Genomic DNA, 22039 nt, shown 5'->3' on the forward strand with positions numbered 1-22039 from the left:
TTGTTGGACAGTTACAGGCAAAATGAAAAAAGTGATTCATTTGGCCTCAGCAGGTGTTTAAAGCACTTTTTAGGTGGTTTGGTGCATATGTGGTTCATTGTTGGGCAGTTTTGGCCCATGTTCATAAATGCACTCTATTCTGTCTGAAAGGAGTTTTTCAGCAATAACTCTTAGATTTAGTCACTGCAAGCTAGCAGAAGGTGCTACAGGCTCAAATCTCATGTATGTGGTGTACCTTCTTATCCCCTGCAAGGGGAATGTGGTTTGGTGCTGCTAGGATGTATTGTTGGACAGTTACAGGCAAAATGAAAAAAGTGATTCATTTGGCCTCAGCAGGTGTTTAAAGCACTTTTTAGGTGTTTGGTGCATATGTTGGGCAGTTTTGGCCTATGTTCATAAATGCACTCTATTCTGTCTGAAAGGAGTTTTTCAGCAATAACTCTTAGATTTAGTCACTGCAAGCTAGCAGAAGGTGCTACAGGCTCAAATCTCATGTATGTGGTGTACCTTCTTACCCCCTGCAAGGGGAATGTGGTTTGGTGCTGCTAGGATGTATTGTTGGACAGTTACAGGCAAAATGAAAAAAGTGATTCATTTGGCCTCAGCAGGTGTTTAAAGCACTTTTTAGGTGGTTTGGTGCATATGTGGTTCATTGTTGGGCAGTTTTGGCCCATGTTCATAAATGCACTCTATTCTGTCTGAAAGGAGTTTTTCAGCAATAACTGTTAGATTTAGTCACTGCAAGCTAGCAGAAGGTGCTACAGGCTCAAATCTCATGTATGTGGTGTAGCTTCTTACCCCCTGCAAGGGGAATGTGGTTTGGTGCTGCTAGGATGTATTGTTGGACAGTTACAGGCAAAATGAAAAAAGTGATTCATTTGGCCTCAGCAGGTGTTTAAAGCACTTTTTAGGTGGTTTGGTGCATATGTGGTTCATTGTTGGGCAGTTTTGGCCCATGTTCATAAATGCACTCTATTCTGTCTGAAAGGAGTTTTTCAGCAATAACTGTTAGATTTAGTCACTGCAAGCTAGCAGAAGGTGCTACAGGCTCAAATCTCATGTATGTGGTGTAGCGTCTTACCCCCTGCAAGGGGAATGTGGTTTGGTGCTGCTAGGATGTATTGTTGGACAGTTACAGGCAAAATGAAAAAAGTGATTCATTTGGCCTCAGCAGGTGTTTAAAGCACTTTTTAGGTGGTTTGGTGCATATGTGGTTCAATGTTGGGCAGTTTTGGCGCATGTTCATAAATGCACTCTATTCTGTCTGAAAGGAGTTTTTCAGCAATAACTGTTAGATTTAGTCACTGCAAGCTAACAGAAGACACTATAACCTCAAATCTCATGTATGTGGTGTACCTTCTTACCCCCTGCAAGGGGAATGTGGTTTGGTGCTGCTAGGATGTATTGTTGGACAGTTACAGGCAAAATGAAAAAAGTGATTCATTTGGCCTCAGCAGGTGTTTAAAGCACTTTTTAGGTGTTTGGTGCATATGTTGGGCAGTTTTGGCCTATGTTCATAAATGCACTCTATTCTGTCTGAAAGGAGTTTTTCAGCAATAACTCTTAGATTTAGTCACTGCAAGCTAGCAGAAGGTGCTACAGGCTCAAATCTCATGTATGTGGTGTACCTTCTTATCCCCTGCAAGGGGAATGTGGTTTGGTGCTGCTAGGATGTATTGTTGGACAGTTACAGGCAAAATGAAAAAAGTGATTCATTTGGCCTCAGCAGGTGTTTAAAGCACTTTTTAGGTGTTTGGTGCATATGTTGGGCAGTTTTGGCCTATGTTCATAAATGCACTCTATTCTGTCTGAAAGGAGTTTTTCAGCAATAACTCTTAGATTTAGTCACTGCAAGCTAGCAGAAGGTGCTACAGGCTCAAATCTCATGTATGTGGTGTACCTTCTTACCCCCTGCAAGGGGAATGTGGTTTGGTGCTGCTAGGATGTATTGTTGGACAGTTACAGGCAAAATGAAAAAAGTGATTCATTTGGCCTCAGCAGGTGTTTAAAGCACTTTTTAGGTGTTTGGTGCATATGTTGGGCAGTTTTGGCCTATGTTCATAAATGCACTCTATTCTGTCTGAAAGGAGTTTTTCAGCAATAACTGTTAGCTTTAGTCACTGCAGGCTAGCAGAAGACACTATAACCTTAAATCTCATATATGTGGTGTAGCTTCTTACCCCCTGCAAGGGGAATGTGGTTTGGTGCTGCTAGGATGTATTGTTGGACAGTTACAGGCAAAATGAAAAAAGTGATTCATTTGGCCTCAGCAGGTGTTTAAAGCACTTTTTAGGTGGTTTGGTGCATATGTGGTTCATTGTTGGGCAGTTTTGGCCCATGTTCATAAATGCACTCTATTCTGTCTGAAAGGAGTTTTTCAGCAATAACTCTTAGATTTAGTCACTGCAAGCTAGCAGAAGGTGCTACAGGCTCAAATCTCATGTATGTGGTGTACCTTCTTACCCCCTGCAAGGGGAATGTGGTTTGGTGCTGCTAGGATGTATTGTTGGACAGTTACAGGCAAAATGAAAAAAGTGATTCATTTGGCCTCAGCAGGTGTTTAAAGCACTTTTTAGGTGTTTGGTGCATATGTTGGGCAGTTTTGGCCTCTGTTCATAAATGCACTCTATTCTGTCTGAAAGGAGTTTTTCAGCAATAACTGTTAGCTTTAGTCACTGCAGGCTAGCAGAAGACACTATAACCTTAAATCTCATATATGTGGTGTAGCTTCTTACCCCCTGCAAGGGGAATGTGGTTTGGTGCTGCTAGGATGTATTGTTGGACAGTTACAGGCAAAATGAAAAAAGTGATTCATTTGGCCTCAGCAGGTGTTTAAAGCACTTTTTAGGTGTTTGGTGCATATGTTGGGCAGTTTTGGCCTATGTTCATAAATGCACTCTATTCTGTCTGAAAGGAGTTTTTCAGCAATAACTGTTAGCTTTAGTCACTGCAGGCTAGCAGAAGACACTATAACCTTAAATCTCATATATGTGGTGTAGCTTCTTACCCCCTGCAAGGGGAATGTGGTTTGGTGCTGCTAGGATGTATTGTTGGACAGTTACAGGCAAAATGAAAAAAGTGATTCATTTGGCCTCAGCAGGTGTTTAAAGCACTTTTTAGGTGGTTTGGTGCATATGTGGTTCATTGTTGGGCAGTTTTGGCCCATGTTCATAAATGCACTCTATTCTGTCTGAAAGGAGTTTTTCAGCAATAACTGTTAGATTTAGTCACTGCAAGCTAGCAGAAGGTGCTACAGGCTCAAATCTCATGTATGTGGTGTACCTTCTTACCCCCTGCAAGGGGAATGTGGTTTGGTGCTGCTAGGATGTATTGTTGGACAGTTACAGGCAAAATGAAAAAAGTGATTCATTTGGCCTCAGCAGGTGTTTAAAGCACTTTTTAGGTGGTTTGGTGCATATGTGGTTCAATGTTGGGCAGTTTTGGCGCATGTTCATAAATGCACTCTATTCTGTCTGAAAGGAGTTTTTCAGCAATAACTGTTAGATTTAGTCACTGCAAGCTAACAGAAGACACTATAACCTCAAATCTCATGTATGTGGTGTACCTTCTTACCCCCTGCAAGGGGAATGTGGTTTGGTGCTGCTAGGATGTATTGTTGGACAGTTACAGGCAAAATGAAAAAAGTGATTCATTTGGCCTCAGCAGGTGTTTAAAGCACTTTTTAGGTGTTTGGTGCATATGTTGGGCAGTTTTGGCCTATGTTCATAAATGCACTCTATTCTGTCTGAAAGGAGTTTTTCAGCAATAACTCTTAGATTTAGTCACTGCAAGCTAGCAGAAGGTGCTACAGGCTCAAATCTCATGTATGTGGTGTACCTTCTTACCCCCTGCAAGGGGAATGTGGTTTGGTGCTGCTAGGATGTATTGTTGGACAGTTACAGGCAAAATGAAAAAAGTGATTCATTTGGCCTCAGCAGGTGTTTAAAGCACTTTTTAGGTGTTTGGTGCATATGTTGGGCAGTTTTGGCCTATGTTCATAAATGCACTCTATTCTGTCTGAAAGGAGTTTTTCAGCAATAACTGTTAGCTTTAGTCACTGCAGGCTAGCAGAAGACACTATAACCTTAAATCTCATATATGTGGTGTAGCTTCTTACCCCCTGCAAGGGGAATGTGGTTTGGTGCTGCTAGGATGTATTGTTGGACAGTTACAGGCAAAATGAAAAAAGTGATTCATTTGGCCTCAGCAGGTGTTTAAAGCACTTTTTAGGTGGTTTGGTGCATATGTGGTTCATTGTTGGGCAGTTTTGGCCCATGTTCATAAATGCACTCTATTCTGTCTGAAAGGAGTTTTTCAGCAATAACTGTTAGATTTAGTCACTGCAAGCTAGCAGAAGGTGCTACAGGCTCAAATCTCATGTATGTGGTGTAGCGTCTTACCCCCTGCAAGGGGAATGTGGTTTGGTGCTGCTAGGATGTATTGTTGGACAGTTACAGGCAAAATGAAAAAAGTGATTCATTTGGCCTCAGCAGGTGTTTAAAGCACTTTTAAGGTGGTTTGGTGCATATGTGGTTCATTGTTGGGCAGTTTTGGCCTATGTTCATAAATGCACTCTATTCTGTCTGAAAGGAGTTTTTCAGCAATAACTGTTAGATTTAGTCACTGCAAGCTAACAGAAGACACTATAACCTCAAATCTCATGTATGTGGTGTAGCTTCTTACCCCCTGCAAGGGGAATGTGGTTTGGTGCTGCTAGGATGTATTGTTGGACAGTTACAGGCAAAATGAAAAAAGTGATTCATTTGGCCTCAGCAGGTGTTTAAAGCACTTTTTAGGTGGTTTGGTGCATATGTGGTTCATTGTTGGGCAGTTTTGGCCCATGTTCATAAATGCACTCTATTCTGTCTGAAAGGAGTTTTTCAGCAATAACTGTTAGATTTAGTCACTGCAAGCTAGCAGAAGGTGCTACAGGCTCAAATCTCATGTATGTGGTGTAGCGTCTTACCCCCTGCAAGGAGAATGTGGTTTGGTGCTGCTAGGATGTATTGTTGGACAGTTACAGGCAAAATGAAAAAAGTGATTCATTTGGCCTCAGCAGGTGTTTAAAGCACTTTTTAGGTGTTTGGTGCATATGTTGGGCAGTTTTGGCCTATGTTCATAAATGCACTCTATTCTGTCTGAAAGGAGTTTTTCAGCAATAACTCTTAGATTTAGTCACTGCAAGCTAGCAGAAGGTGCTACAGGCTCAAATCTCATGTATGTGGTGTACCTTCTTACCCCCTGCAAGGGGAATGTGGTTTGGTGCTGCTAGGATGTATTGTTGGACAGTTACAGGCAAAATGAAAAAAGTGATTCATTTGGCCTCAGCAGGTGTTTAAAGCACTTTTTAGGTGGTTTGGTGCATATGTGGTTCATTGTTGGGCAGTTTTGGCGCATTTTCATAAATGCACTCTATTCTGTCTGAAAGGAGGTTTTCAGCAATAACTGTTAGATTTAGTCACTGCAAGCTAACAGAAGACACTATAACCTCAAATATCATGTATGTGGTGTAGCTTCTTACCCCCTGCAAGGGGAATGTGGTTTGGTGCTGCTAGGATGTATTGTTGGACAGTTACAGGCAAAATGAAAAAAGTGATTCATTTGGCCTCAGCAGGTGTTTAAAGCACTTTTTAGGTGTTTGGTGCATATGTTGGGCAGTTTTGGCCTATGTTCATAAATGCACTCTATTCTGTCTGAAAGGAGTTTTTCAGCAATAACTGTTAGCTTTAGTCACTGCAGGCTAGCAGAAGACACTATAACCTTAAATCTCATATATGTGGTGTAGCTTCTTACCCCCTGCAAGGGGAATGTGGTTTGGTGCTGCTAGGATGTATTGTTGGACAGTTACAGGCAAAATGAAAAAAGTGATTCATTTGGCCTCAGCAGGTGTTTAAAGCACTTTTTAGGTGGTTTGGTGCATATGTGGTTCATTGTTGGGCAGTTTTGGCCCATGTTCATAAATGCACTCTATTCTGTCTGAAAGGAGTTTTTCAGCAATAACTCTTAGATTTAGTCACTGCAAGCTAGCAGAAGGTGCTACAGGCTCAAATCTCATGTATGTGGTGTACCTTCTTACCCCCTGCAAGGGGAATGTGGTTTGGTGCTGCTAGGATGTATTGTTGGACAGTTACAGGCAAAATGAAAAAAGTGATTCATTTGGCCTCAGCAGGTGTTTAAAGCACTTTTTAGGTGTTTGGTGCATATGTTGGGCAGTTTTGGCCTCTGTTCATAAATGCACTCTATTCTGTCTGAAAGGAGTTTTTCAGCAATAACTGTTAGCTTTAGTCACTGCAGGCTAGCAGAAGACACTATAACCTTAAATCTCATATATGTGGTGTAGCTTCTTACCCCCTGCAAGGGGAATGTGGTTTGGTGCTGCTAGGATGTATTGTTGGACAGTTACAGGCAAAATGAAAAAAGTGATTCATTTGGCCTCAGCAGGTGTTTAAAGCACTTTTTAGGTGGTTTGGTGCATATGTGGTTCATTGTTGGGCAGTTTTGGCCCATGTTCATAAATGCACTCTATTCTGTCTGAAAGGAGTTTTTCAGCAATAACTGTTAGATTTAGTCACTGCAAGCTAGCAGAAGGTGCTACAGGCTCAAATCTCATGTATGTGGTGTAGCTTCTTACCCCCTGCAAGGGGAATGTGGTTTGGTGCTGCTAGGATGTATTGTTGGACAGTTACAGGCAAAATGAAAAAAGTGATTCATTTGGCCTCAGCAGGTGTTTAAAGCACTTTTTAGGTGGTTTGGTGCATATGTGGTTCATTGTTGGGCAGTTTTGGCCCATGTTCATAAATGCACTCTATTCTGTCTGAAAGGAGTTTTTCAGCAATAACTGTTAGATTTAGTCACTGCAAGCTAGCAGAAGGTGCTACAGGCTCAAATCTCATGTATGTGGTGTAGCGTCTTACCCCCTGCAAGGGGAATGTGGTTTGGTGCTGCTAGGATGTATTGTTGGACAGTTACAGGCAAAATGAAAAAAGTGATTCATTTGGCCTCAGCAGGTGTTTAAAGCACTTTTTAGGTGTTTGGTGCATATGTTGGGCAGTTTTGGCCTATGTTCATAAATGCACTCTATTCTGTCTGAAAGGAGTTTTTCAGCAATAACTGTTAGCTTTAATCACTGCAGGCTAGCAGAAGACACTATAACCTTAAATCTCATATATGTGGTGTAGCTTCTTACCCCCTGCAAGGGGAATGTGGTTTGGTGCTGCTAGGATGTATTGTTGGACAGTTACAGGCAAAATGAAAAAAGTGATTCATTTGGCCTCAGCAGGTGTTTAAAGCACTTTTTAGGTGGTTTGGTGCATATGTGGTTCATTGTTGGGCAGTTTTGGCCCATGTTCATAAATGCACTCTATTCTGTCTGAAAGGAGTTTTTCAGCAATAACTGTTAGATTTAGTCACTGCAAGCTAGCAGAAGGTGCTACAGGCTCAAATCTCATGTATGTGGTGTACCTTCTTACCCCCTGCAAGGGGAATGTGGTTTGGTGCTGCTAGGATGTATTGTTGGACAGTTACAGGCAAAATGAAAAAAGTGATTCATTTGGCCTCAGCAGGTGTTTAAAGCACTTTTAAGGTGGTTTGGTGCATATGTGGTTCATTGTTGGGCAGTTTTGGCCTATGTTCATAAATGCACTCTATTCTGTCTGAAAGGAGTTTTTCAGCAATAACTGTTAGATTTAGTCACTGCAAGCTAACAGAAGACACTATAACCTCAAATCTCATGTATGTGGTGTAGCTTCTTACCCCCTGCAAGGGGAATGTGGTTTGGTGCTGCTAGGATGTATTGTTGGACAGTTACAGGCAAAATGAAAAAAGTGATTCATTTGGCCTCAGCAGGTGTTTAAAGCACTTTTTAGGTGTTTGGTGCATATGTTGGGCAGTTTTGGCCTATGTTCATAAATGCACTCTATTCTGTCTGAAAGGAGTTTTTCAGCAATAACTCTTAGATTTAGTCACTGCAAGCTAGCAGAAGGTGCTACAGGCTCAAATCTCATGTATGTGGTGTACCTTCTTACCCCCTGCAAGGGGAATGTGGTTTGGTGCTGCTAGGATGTATTGTTGGACAGTTACAGGCAAAATGAAAAAAGTGATTCATTTGGCCTCAGCAGGTGTTTAAAGCACTTTTTAGGTGTTTGGTGCATATGTTGGGCAGTTTTGGCCTATGTTCATAAATGCACTCTATTCTGTCTGAAAGGAGTTTTTCAGCAATAACTGTTAGCTTTAGTCACTGCAGGCTAGCAGAAGACACTATAACCTTAAATCTCATATATGTGGTGTAGCTTCTTACCCCCTGCAAGGGGAATGTGGTTTGGTGCTGCTAGGATGTATTGTTGGACAGTTACAGGCAAAATGAAAAAAGTGATTCATTTGGCCTCAGCAGGTGTTTAAAGCACTTTTTAGGTGGTTTGGTGCATATGTGGTTCATTGTTGGGCAGTTTTGGCCCATGTTCATAAATGCACTCTATTCTGTCTGAAAGGAGTTTTTCAGCAATAACTGTTAGATTTAGTCACTGCAAGCTAGCAGAAGGTGCTACAGGCTCAAATCTCATGTATGTGGTGTACCTTCTTACCCCCTGCAAGGGGAATGTGGTTTGGTGCTGCTAGGATGTATTGTTGGACAGTTACAGGCAAAATGAAAAAAGTGATTCATTTGGCCTCAGCAGGTGTTTAAAGCACTTTTAAGGTGGTTTGGTGCATATGTGGTTCATTGTTGGGCAGTTTTGGCCTATGTTCATAAATGCACTCTATTCTGTCTGAAAGGAGTTTTTCAGCAATAACTGTTAGATTTAGTCACTGCAAGCTAACAGAAGACACTATAACCTCAAATCTCATGTATGTGGTGTAGCTTCTTACCCCCTGCAAGGGGAATGTGGTTTGGTGCTGCTAGGATGTATTGTTGGACAGTTACAGGCAAAATGAAAAAAGTGATTCATTTGGCCTCAGCAGGTGTTTAAAGCACTTTTTAGGTGTTTGGTGCATATGTTGGGCAGTTTTGGCCTATGTTCATAAATGCACTCTATTCTGTCTGAAAGGAGTTTTTCAGCAATAACTCTTAGATTTAGTCACTGCAAGCTAGCAGAAGGTGCTACAGGCTCAAATCTCATGTATGTGGTGTACCTTCTTACCCCCTGCAAGGGGAATGTGGTTTGGTGCTGCTAGGATGTATTGTTGGACAGTTACAGGCAAAATGAAAAAAGTGATTCATTTGGCCTCAGCAGGTGTTTAAAGCACTTTTTAGGTGTTTGGTGCATATGTTGGGCAGTTTTGGCCTATGTTCATAAATGCACTCTATTCTGTCTGAAAGGAGTTTTTCAGCAATAACTGTTAGCTTTAGTCACTGCAGGCTAGCAGAAGACACTATAACCTTAAATCTCATATATGTGGTGTAGCTTCTTACCCCCTGCAAGGGGAATGTGGTTTGGTGCTGCTAGGATGTATTGTTGGACAGTTACAGGCAAAATGAAAAAAGTGATTCATTTGGCCTCAGCAGGTGTTTAAAGCACTTTTTAGGTGGTTTGGTGCATATGTGGTTCATTGTTGGGCAGTTTTGGCCCATGTTCATAAATGCACTCTATTCTGTCTGAAAGGAGTTTTTCAGCAATAACTGTTAGATTTAGTCACTGCAAGCTAGCAGAAGGTGCTACAGGCTCAAATCTCATGTATGTGGTGTAGCGTCTTACCCCCTGCAAGGGGAATGTGGTTTGGTGCTGCTAGGATGTATTGTTGGACAGTTACAGGCAAAATGAAAAAAGTGATTCATTTGGCCTCAGCAGGTGTTTAAAGCACTTTTAAGGTGGTTTGGTGCATATGTGGTTCATTGTTGGGCAGTTTTGGCCTATGTTCATAAATGCACTCTATTCTGTCTGAAAGGAGTTTTTCAGCAATAACTGTTAGATTTAGTCACTGCAAGCTAACAGAAGACACTATAACCTCAAATCTCATGTATGTGGTGTAGCTTCTTACCCCCTGCAAGGGGAATGTGGTTTGGTGCTGCTAGGATGTATTGTTGGACAGTTACAGGCAAAATGAAAAAAGTGATTCATTTGGCCTCAGCAGGTGTTTAAAGCACTTTTTAGGTGGTTTGGTGCATATGTGGTTCATTGTTGGGCAGTTTTGGCCCATGTTCATAAATGCACTCTATTCTGTCTGAAAGGAGTTTTTCAGCAATAACTGTTAGATTTAGTCACTGCAAGCTAGCAGAAGGTGCTACAGGCTCAAATCTCATGTATGTGGTGTAGCGTCTTACCCCCTGCAAGGGGAATGTGGTTTGGTGCTGCTAGGATGTATTGTTGGACAGTTACAGGCAAAATGAAAAAAGTGATTCATTTGGCCTCAGCAGGTGTTTAAAGCACTTTTTAGGTGTTTGGTGCATATGTTGGGCAGTTTTGGCCTATGTTCATAAATGCACTCTATTCTGTCTGAAAGGAGTTTTTCAGCAATAACTGTTAGATTTAGTCACTGCAAGCTAACAGAAGACACTATAACCTCAAATCTCATGTATGTGGTGTAGCTTCTTACCCCCTGCAAGGGGAATGTGGTTTGGTGCTGCTAGGATGTATTGTTGGACAGTTACAGGCAAAATGAAAAAAGTGATTCATTTGGCCTCAGCAGGTGTTTAAAGCACTTTTTAGGTGGTTTGGTGCATATGTGGTTCATTGTTGGGCAGTTTTGGCCCATGTTCATAAATGCACTCTATTCTGTCTGAAAGGAGTTTTTCAGCAATAACTGTTAGATTTAGTCACTGCAAGCTAGCAGAAGGTGCTACAGGCTCAAATCTCATGTATGTGGTGTAGCGTCTTACCCCCTGCAAGGGGAATGTGGTTTGGTGCTGCTAGGATGTATTGTTGGACAGTTACAGGCAAAATGAAAAAAGTGATTCATTTGGCCTCAGCAGGTGTTTAAAGCACTTTTTAGGTGTTTGGTGCATATGTTGGGCAGTTTTGGCCTATGTTCATAAATGCACTCTATTCTGTCTGAAAGGAGTTTTTCAGCAATAACTCTTAGATTTAGTCACTGCAAGCTAGCAGAAGGTGCTACAGGCTCAAATCTCATGTATGTGGTGTACCTTCTTACCCCCTGCAAGGGGAATGTGGTTTGGTGCTGCTAGGATGTATTGTTGGACAGTTACAGGCAAAATGAAAAAAGTGATTCATTTGGCCTCAGCAGGTGTTTAAAGCACTTTTTAGGTGGTTTGGTGCATATGTGGTTCATTGTTGGGCAGTTTTGGCGCATTTTCATAAATGCACTCTATTCTGTCTGAAAGGAGTTTTTCAGCAATAACTGTTAGCTTTAGTCACTGCAGGCTAGCAGAAGACACTATAACCTTAAATCTCATATATGTGGTGTAGCTTCTTACCCCCTGCAAGGGGAATGTGGTTTGGTGCTGCTAGGATGTATTGTTGGACAGTTACAGGCAAAATGAAAAAAGTGATTCATTTGGCCTCAGCAGGTGTTTAAAGCACTTTTTAGGTGGTTTGGTGCATATGTGGTTCATTGTTGGGCAGTTTTGGCCCATGTTCATAAATGCACTCTATTCTGTCTGAAAGGAGTTTTTCAGCAATAACTGTTAGATTTAGTCACTGCAAGCTAGCAGAAGGTGCTACAGGCTCAAATCTCATGTATGTGGTGTACCTTCTTACCCCCTGCAAGGGGAATGTGGTTTGGTGCTGCTAGGATGTATTGTTGGACAGTTACAGGCAAAATGAAAAAAGTGATTCATTTGGCCTCAGCAGGTGTTTAAAGCACTTTTTAGGTGGTTTGGTGCATATGTGGTTCATTGTTGGGCAGTTTTGGCGCATTTTCATAAATGCACTCTATTCTGTCTGAAAGGAGTTTTTCAGCAATAACTGTTAGATTTAGTCACTGCAAGCTAACAGAAGACACTATAACCTCAAATATCATGTATGTGGTGTAGCTTCTTACCCCCTGCAAGGGGAATGTGGTTTGGTGCTGCTAGGATGTATTGTTGGACAGTTACAGGCAAAATGAAAAAAGTGATTCATTTGGCCTCAGCAGGTGTTTAAAGCACTTTTTAGGTGTTTGGTGCATATGTTGGGCAGTTTTGGCCTATGTTCATAAATGCACTCTATTCTGTCTGAAAGGAGTTTTTCAGCAATAACTGTTAGCTTTAGTCACTGCAGGCTAGCAGAAGACACTATAACCTTAAATCTCATATATGTGGTGTAGCTTCTTACCCCCTGCAAGGGGAATGTGGTTTGGTGCTGCTAGGATGTATTGTTGGACAGTTACAGGCAAAATGAAAAAAGTGATTCATTTGGCCTCAGCAGGTGTTTAAAGCACTTTTTAGGTGGTTTGGTGCATATGTGGTTCATTGTTGGGCAGTTTTGGCCCATGTTCATAAATGCACTCTATTCTGTCTGAAAGGAGTTTTTCAGCAATAACTCTTAGATTTAGTCACTGCAAGCTAGCAGAAGGTGCTACAGGCTCAAATCTCATGTATGTGGTGTACCTTCTTACCCCCTGCAAAGGGGAATGTGGTTTGGTGCTGCTAGGATGTATTGTTGGACAGTTACAGGCAAAATGAAAAAAGTGATTCATTTGGCCTCAGCAGGTGTTTAAAGCACTTTTTAGGTGTTTGGTGCATATGTTGGGCAGTTTTGGCCTATGTTCATAAATGCACTCTATTCTGTCTGAAAGGAGTTTTTCAGCAATAACTGTTAGCTTTAGTCACTGCAGGCTAGCAGAAGACACTATAACCTTAAATCTCATATATGTGGTGTAGCTTCTTACCCCCTGCAAGGGGAATGTGGTTTGGTGCTGCTAGGATGTATTGTTGGACAGTTACAGGCAAAATGAAAAAAGTGATTCATTTGGCCTCAGCAGGTGTTTAAAGCACTTTTTAGGTGGTTTGGTGCATATGTGGTTCATTGTTGGGCAGTTTTGGCCCATGTTCATAAATGCACTCTATTCTGTCTGAAAGGAGTTTTTCAGCAATAACTGTTAGATTTAGTCACTGCAAGCTAGCAGAAGGTGCTACAGGCTCAAATATCATGTATGTGGTGTAGCTTCTTACCCCCTGCAAGGGGAATGTGGTTTGGTGCTGCTAGGATGTATTGTTGGACAGTTACAGGCAAAATGAAAAAAGTGATTCATTTGGCCTCAGCAGGTGTTTAAAGCACTTTTAAGGTGGTTTGGTGCATATGTGGTTCATTGTTGGGCAGTTTTGGCCTATGTTCATAAATGCACTCTATTCTGTCTGAAAGGAGTTTTTCAGCAATAACTGTTAGATTTAGTCACTGCAAGCTAACAGAAGACACTATAACCTCAAATCTCATGTATGTGGTGTAGCTTCTTACCCCCTGCAAGGGGAATGTGGTTTGGTGCTGCTAGGATGTATTGTTGGACAGTTACAGGCAAAATGAAAAAAGTGATTCATTTGGCCTCAGCAGGTGTTTAAAGCACTTTTTAGGTGTTTGGTGCATATGTTGGGCAGTTTTGGCCTATGTTCATAAATGCACTCTATTCTGTCTGAAAGGAGTTTTTCAGCAATAACTCTTAGATTTAGTCACTGCAAGCTAGCAGAAGGTGCTACAGGCTCAAATCTCATGTATGTGGTGTACCTTCTTACCCCCTGCAAGGGGAATGTGGTTTGGTGCTGCTAGGATGTATTGTTGGACAGTTACAGGCAAAATGAAAAAAGTGATTCATTTGGCCTCAGCAGGTGTTTAAAGCACTTTTTAGGTGTTTGGTGCATATGTTGGGCAGTTTTGGCCTATGTTCATAAATGCACTCTATTCTGTCTGAAAGGAGTTTTTCAGCAATAACTGTTAGCTTTAGTCACTGCAGGCTAGCAGAAGACACTATAACCTTAAATCTCATATATGTGGTGTAGCTTCTTACCCCCTGCAAGGGGAATGTGGTTTGGTGCTGCTAGGATGTATTGTTGGACAGTTACAGGCAAAATGAAAAAAGTGATTCATTTGGCCTCAGCAGGTGTTTAAAGCACTTTTTAGGTGGTTTGGTGCATATGTGGTTCATTGTTGGGCAGTTTTGGCCCATGTTCATAAATGCACTCTATTCTGTCTGAAAGGAGTTTTTCAGCAATAACTGTTAGATTTAGTCACTGCAAGCTAGCAGAAGGTGCTACAGGCTCAAATCTCATGTATGTGGTGTAGCGTCTTACCCCCTGCAAGGGGAATGTGGTTTGGTGCTGCTAGGATGTATTGTTGGACAGTTACAGGCAAAATGAAAAAAGTGATTCATTTGGCCTCAGCAGGTGTTTAAAGCACTTTTAAGGTGGTTTGGTGCATATGTGGTTCATTGTTGGGCAGTTTTGGCCTATGTTCATAAATGCACTCTATTCTGTCTGAAAGGAGTTTTTCAGCAATAACTGTTAGATTTAGTCACTGCAAGCTAACAGAAGACACTATAACCTCAAATCTCATGTATGTGGTGTAGCTTCTTACCCCCTGCAAGGGGAATGTGGTTTGGTGCTGCTAGGATGTATTGTTGGACAGTTACAGGCAAAATGAAAAAAGTGATTCATTTGGCCTCAGCAGGTGTTTAAAGCACTTTTTAGGTGGTTTGGTGCATATGTGGTTCATTGTTGGGCAGTTTTGGCCCATGTTCATAAATGCACTCTATTCTGTCTGAAAGGAGTTTTTCAGCAATAACTGTTAGATTTAGTCACTGCAAGCTAGCAGAAGGTGCTACAGGCTCAAATCTCATGTATGTGGTGTAGCGTCTTACCCCCTGCAAGGGGAATGTGGTTTGGTGCTGCTAGGATGTATTGTTGGACAGTTACAGGCAAAATGAAAAAAGTGATTCATTTGGCCTCAGCAGGTGTTTAAAGCACTTTTTAGGTGTTTGGTGCATATGTTGGGCAGTTTTGGCCTATGTTCATAAATGCACTCTATTCTGTCTGAAAGGAGTTTTTCAGCAATAACTGTTAGATTTAGTCACTGCAAGCTAACAGAAGACACTATAACCTCAAATCTCATGTATGTGGTGTAGCTTCTTACCCCCTGCAAGGGGAATGTGGTTTGGTGCTGCTAGGATGTATTGTTGGACAGTTACAGGCAAAATGAAAAAAGTGATTCATTTGGCCTCAGCAGGTGTTTAAAGCACTTTTTAGGTGGTTTGGTGCATATGTGGTTCATTGTTGGGCAGTTTTGGCCCATGTTCATAAATGCACTCTATTCTGTCTGAAAGGAGTTTTTCAGCAATAACTGTTAGATTTAGTCACTGCAAGCTAGCAGAAGGTGCTACAGGCTCAAATCTCATGTATGTGGTGTAGCGTCTTACCCCCTGCAAGGGGAATGTGGTTTGGTGCTGCTAGGATGTATTGTTGGACAGTTACAGGCAAAATGAAAAAAGTGATTCATTTGGCCTCAGCAGGTGTTTAAAGCACTTTTTAGGTGTTTGGTGCATATGTTGGGCAGTTTTGGCCTATGTTCATAAATGCACTCTATTCTGTCTGAAAGGAGTTTTTCAGCAATAACTCTTAGATTTAGTCACTGCAAGCTAGCAGAAGGTGCTACAGGCTCAAATCTCATGTATGTGGTGTACCTTCTTACCCCCTGCAAGGGGAATGTGGTTTGGTGCTGCTAGGATGTATTGTTGGACAGTTACAGGCAAAATGAAAAAAGTGATTCATTTGGCCTCAGCAGGTGTTTAAAGCACTTTTTAGGTGTTTGGTGCATATGTTGGGCAGTTTTGGCCTATGTTCATAAATGCACTCTATTCTGTCTGAAAGGAGTTTTTCAGCAATAACTGTTAGCTTTAGTCACTGCAGGCTAGCAGAAGACACTATAACCTTAAATCTCATATATGTGGTGTAGCTTCTTACCCCCTGCAAGGGGAATGTGGTTTGGTGCTGCTAGGATGTATTGTTGGACAGTTACAGGCAAAATGAAAAAAGTGATTCATTTGGCCTCAGCAGGTGTTTAAAGCACTTTTTAGGTGGTTTGGTGCATATGTGGTTCATTGTTGGGCAGTTTTGGCCCATGTTCATAAATGCACTCTATTCTGTCTGAAAGGAGTTTTTCAGCAATAACTGTTAGATTTAGTCACTGCAAGCTAGCAGAAGGTGCTACAGGCTCAAATCTCATGTATGTGGTGTACCTTCTTACCCCCTGCAAGGGGAATGTGGTTTGGTGCTGCTAGGATGTATTGTTGGACAGTTACAGGCAAAATGAAAAAAGTGATTCATTTGGCCTCAGCAGGTGTTTAAAGCACTTTTAAGGTGGTTTGGTGCATATGTGGTTCATTGTTGGGCAGTTTTGGCCTATGTTCATAAATGCACTCTATTCTGTCTGAAAGGAGTTTTTCAGCAATAACTGTTAGATTTAGTCACTGCAAGCTAACAGAAGACACTATAACCTCAAATCTCATGTATGTGGTGTAGCTTCTTACCCCCTGCAAGGGGAATGTGGTTTGGTGCTGCTAGGATGTATTGTTGGACAGTTACAGGCAAAATGAAAAAAGTGATTCATTTGGCCTCAGCAGGTGTTTAAAGCACTTTTTAGGTGTTTGGTGCATATGTTGGGCAGTTTTGGCCTATGTTCATAAATGCACTCTATTCTGTCTGAAAGGAGTTTTTCAGCAATAACTCTTAGATTTAGTCACTGCAAGCTAGCAGAAGGTGCTACAGGCTCAAATCTCATGTATGTGGTGTACCTTCTTACCCCCTGCAAGGGGAATGTGGTTTGGTGCTGCTAGGATGTATTGTTGGACAGTTACAGGCAAAATGAAAAAAGTGATTCATTTGGCCTCAGCAGGTGTTTAAAGCACTTTTTAGGTGTTTGGTGCATATGTTGGGCAGTTTTGGCCTATGTTCATAAATGCACTCTATTCTGTCTGAAAGGAGTTTTTCAGCAATAACTGTTAGCTTTAGTCACTGCAGGCTAGCAGAAGACACTATAACCTTAAATCTCATATATGTGGTGTAGCTTCTTACCCCCTGCAAGGGGAATGTGGTTTGGTGCTGCTAGGATGTATTGTTGGACAGTTACAGGCAAAATGAAAAAAGTGATTCATTTGGCCTCAGCAGGTGTTTAAAGCACTTTTTAGGTGGTTTGGTGCATATGTGGTTCATTGTTGGGCAGTTTTGGCCCATGTTCATAAATGCACTCTATTCTGTCTGAAAGGAGTTTTTCAGCAATAACTGTTAGATTTAGTCACTGCAAGCTAGCAGAAGGTGCTACAGGCTCAAATCTCATGTATGTGGTGTAGCGTCTTACCCCCTGCAAGGGGAATGTGGTTTGGTGCTGCTAGGATGTATTGTTGGACAGTTACAGGCAAAATGAAAAAAGTGATTCATTTGGCCTCAGCAGGTGTTTAAAGCACTTTTAAGGTGGTTTGGTGCATATGTGGTTCATTGTTGGGCAGTTTTGGCCTATGTTCATAAATGCACTCTATTCTGTCTGAAAGGAGTTTTTCAGCAATAACTGTTAGATTTAGTCACTGCAAGCTAACAGAAGACACTATAACCTCAAATCTCATGTATGTGGTGTAGCTTCTTACCCCCTGCAAGGGGAATGTGGTTTGGTGCTGCTAGGATGTATTGTTGGACAGTTACAGGCAAAATGAAAAAAGTGATTCATTTGGCCTCAGCAGGTGTTTAAAGCACTTTTTAGGTGGTTTGGTGCATATGTGGTTCATTGTTGGGCAGTTTTGGCCCATGTTCATAAATGCACTCTATTCTGTCTGAAAGGAGTTTTTCAGCAATAACTGTTAGATTTAGTCACTGCAAGCTAGCAGAAGGTGCTACAGGCTCAAATCTCATGTATGTGGTGTAGCGTCTTACCCCCTGCAAGGGGAATGTGGTTTGGTGCTGCTAGGATGTATTGTTGGACAGTTACAGGCAAAATGAAAAAAGTGATTCATTTGGCCTCAGCAGGTGTTTAAAGCACTTTTTAGGTGTTTGGTGCATATGTTGGGCAGTTTTGGCCTATGTTCATAAATGCACTCTATTCTGTCTGAAAGGAGTTTTTCAGCAATAACTGTTAGATTTAGTCACTGCAAGCTAACAGAAGACACTATAACCTCAAATCTCATGTATGTGGTGTAGCTTCTTACCCCCTGCAAGGGGAATGTGGTTTGGTGCTGCTAGGATGTATTGTTGGACAGTTACAGGCAAAATGAAAAAAGTGATTCATTTGGCCTCAGCAGGTGTTTAAAGCACTTTTTAGGTGGTTTGGTGCATATGTGGTTCATTGTTGGGCAGTTTTGGCCCATGTTCATAAATGCACTCTATTCTGTCTGAAAGGAGTTTTTCAGCAATAACTGTTAGATTTAGTCACTGCAAGCTAGCAGAAGGTGCTACAGGCTCAAATCTCATGTATGTGGTGTAGCGTCTTACCCCCTGCAAGGGGAATGTGGTTTGGTGCTGCTAGGATGTATTGTTGGACAGTTACAGGCAAAATGAAAAAAGTGATTCATTTGGCCTCAGCAGGTGTTTAAAGCACTTTTTAGGTGTTTGGTGCATATGTTGGGCAGTTTTGGCCTATGTTCATAAATGCACTCTATTCTGTCTGAAAGGAGTTTTTCAGCAATAACTCTTAGATTTAGTCACTGCAAGCTAGCAGAAGGTGCTACAGGCTCAAATCTCATGTATGTGGTGTACCTTCTTACCCCCTGCAAGGGGAATGTGGTTTGGTGCTGCTAGGATGTATTGTTGGACAGTTACAGGCAAAATGAAAAAAGTGATTCATTTGGCCTCAGCAGGTGTTTAAAGCACTTTTTAGGTGGTTTGGTGCATATGTGGTTCATTGTTGGGCAGTTTTGGCGCATTTTCATAAATGCACTCTATTCTGTCTGAAAGGAGTTTTTCAGCAATAACTGTTAGCTTTAGTCACTGCAGGCTAGCAGAAGACACTATAACCTTAAATCTCATATATGTGGTGTAGCTTCTTACCCCCTGCAAGGGGAATGTGGTTTGGTGCTGCTAGGATGTATTGTTGGACAGTTACAGGCAAAATGAAAAAAGTGATTCATTTGGCCTCAGCAGGTGTTTAAAGCACTTTTTAGGTGGTTTGGTGCATATGTGGTTCATTGTTGGGCAGTTTTGGCCCATGTTCATAAATGCACTCTATTCTGTCTGAAAGGAGTTTTTCAGCAATAACTGTTAGATTTAGTCACTGCAAGCTAGCAGAAGGTGCTACAGGCTCAAATCTCATGTATGTGGTGTACCTTCTTACCCCCTGCAAGGGGAATGTGGTTTGGTGCTGCTAGGATGTATTGTTGGACAGTTACAGGCAAAATGAAAAAAGTGATTCATTTGGCCTCAGCAGGTGTTTAAAGCACTTTTTAGGTGGTTTGGTGCATATGTGGTTCATTGTTGGGCAGTTTTGGCGCATTTTCATAAATGCACTCTATTCTGTCTGAAAGGAGTTTTTCAGCAATAACTGTTAGATTTAGTCACTGCAAGCTAACAGAAGACACTATAACCTCAAATATCATGTATGTGGTGTAGCTTCTTACCCCCTGCAAGGGGAATGTGGTTTGGTGCTGCTAGGATGTATTGTTGGACAGTTACAGGCAAAATGAAAAAAGTGATTCATTTGGCCTCAGCAGGTGTTTAAAGCACTTTTTAGGTGTTTGGTGCATATGTTGGGCAGTTTTGGCCTATGTTCATAAATGCACTCTATTCTGTCTGAAAGGAGTTTTTCAGCAATAACTGTTAGCTTTAGTCACTGCAGGCTAGCAGAAGACACTATAACCTTAAATCTCATATATGTGGTGTAGCTTCTTACCCCCTGCAAGGGGAATGTGGTTTGGTGCTGCTAGGATGTATTGTTGGACAGTTACAGGCAAAATGAAAAAAGTGATTCATTTGGCCTCAGCAGGTGTTTAAAGCACTTTTTAGGTGGTTTGGTGCATATGTGGTTCATTGTTGGGCAGTTTTGGCCCATGTTCATAAATGCACTCTATTCTGTCTGAAAGGAGTTTTTCAGCAATAACTCTTAGATTTAGTCACTGCAAGCTAGCAGAAGGTGCTACAGGCTCAAATCTCATGTATGTGGTGTACCTTCTTACCCCCTGCAAAGGGGAATGTGGTTTGGTGCTGCTAGGATGTATTGTTGGACAGTTACAGGCAAAATGAAAAAAGTGATTCATTTGGCCTCAGCAGGTGTTTAAAGCACTTTTTAGGTGTTTGGTGCATATGTTGGGCAGTTTTGGCCTATGTTCATAAATGCACTCTATTCTGTCTGAAAGGAGTTTTTCAGCAATAACTGTTAGCTTTAGTCACTGCAGGCTAGCAGAAGACACTATAACCTTAAATCTCATATATGTGGTGTAGCTTCTTACCCCCTGCAAGGGGAATGTGGTTTGGTGCTGCTAGGATGTATTGTTGGACAGTTACAGGCAAAATGAAAAAAGTGATTCATTTGGCCTCAGCAGGTGTTTAAAGCACTTTTTAGGTGGTTTGGTGCATATGTGGTTCATTGTTGGGCAGTTTTGGCCCATGTTCATAAATGCACTCTATTCTGTCTGAAAGGAGTTTTTCAGCAATAACTGTTAGATTTAGTCACTGCAAGCTAGCAGAAGGTGCTACAGGCTCAAATATCATGTATGTGGTGTAGCTTCTTACCCCCTGCAAGGGGAATGTGGTTTGGTGCTGCTAGGATGTATTGTTGGACAGTTACAGGCAAAATGAAAAAAGTGATTCATTTGGCCTCAGCAGGTGTTTAAAGCACTTTTAAGGTGGTTTGGTGCATATGTGGTTCATTGTTGGGCAGTTTTGGCCTATGTTCATAAATGCACTCTATTCTGTCTGAAAGGAGTTTTTCAGCAATAACTGTTAGATTTAGTCACTGCAAGCTAACAGAAGACACTATAACCTCAAATCTCATGTATGTGGTGTAGCTTCTTACCCCCTGCAAGGGGAATGTGGTTTGGTGCTGCTAGGATGTATTGTTGGACAGTTACAGGCAAAATGAAAAAAGTGATTCATTTGGCCTCAGCAGGTGTTTAAAGCACTTTTTAGGTGTTTGGTGCATATGTTGGGCAGTTTTGGCCTATGTTCATAAATGCACTCTATTCTGTCTGAAAGGAGTTTTTCAGCAATAACTCTTAGATTTAGTCACTGCAAGCTAGCAGAAGGTGCTACAGGCTCAAATCTCATGTATGTGGTGTACCTTCTTACCCCCTGCAAGGGGAATGTGGTTTGGTGCTGCTAGGATGTATTGTTGGACAGTTACAGGCAAAATGAAAAAAGTGATTCATTTGGCCTCAGCAGGTGTTTAAAGCACTTTTTAGGTGTTTGGTGCATATGTTGGGCAGTTTTGGCCTATGTTCATAAATGCACTCTATTCTGTCTGAAAGGAGTTTTTCAGCAATAACTGTTAGCTTTAGTCACTGCAGGCTAGCAGAAGACACTATAACCTTAAATCTCATATATGTGGTGTAGCTTCTTACCCCCTGCAAGGGGAATGTGGTTTGGTGCTGCTAGGATGTATTGTTGGACAGTTACAGGCAAAATGAAAAAAGTGATTCATTTGGCCTCAGCAGGTGTTTAAAGCACTTTTTAGGTGGTTTGGTGCATATGTGGTTCATTGTTGGGCAGTTTTGGCCCATGTTCATAAATGCACTCTATTCTGTCTGAAAGGAGTTTTTCAGCAATAACTGTTAGATTTAGTCACTGCAAGCTAGCAGAAGGTGCTACAGGCTCAAATCTCATGTATGTGGTGTAGCGTCTTACCCCCTGCAAGGGGAATGTGGTTTGGTGCTGCTAGGATGTATTGTTGGACAGTTACAGGCAAAATGAAAAAAGTGATTCATTTGGCCTCAGCAGGTGTTTAAAGCACTTTTAAGGTGGTTTGGTGCATATGTGGTTCATTGTTGGGCAGTTTTGGCCTATGTTCATAAATGCACTCTATTCTGTCTGAAAGGAGTTTTTCAGCAATAACTGTTAGATTTAGTCACTGCAAGCTAACAGAAGACACTATAACCTCAAATCTCATGTATGTGGTGTAGCTTCTTACCCCCTGCAAGGGGAATGTGGTTTGGTGCTGCTAGGATGTATTGTTGGACAGTTACAGGCAAAATGAAAAAAGTGATTCATTTG

Source organism: Dunckerocampus dactyliophorus, chromosome 8 (assembly GCF_027744805.1).
Source record: "Dunckerocampus dactyliophorus isolate RoL2022-P2 chromosome 8, RoL_Ddac_1.1, whole genome shotgun sequence".
Lineage (NCBI taxonomy): Eukaryota > Metazoa > Chordata > Actinopteri > Syngnathiformes > Syngnathidae > Dunckerocampus > Dunckerocampus dactyliophorus.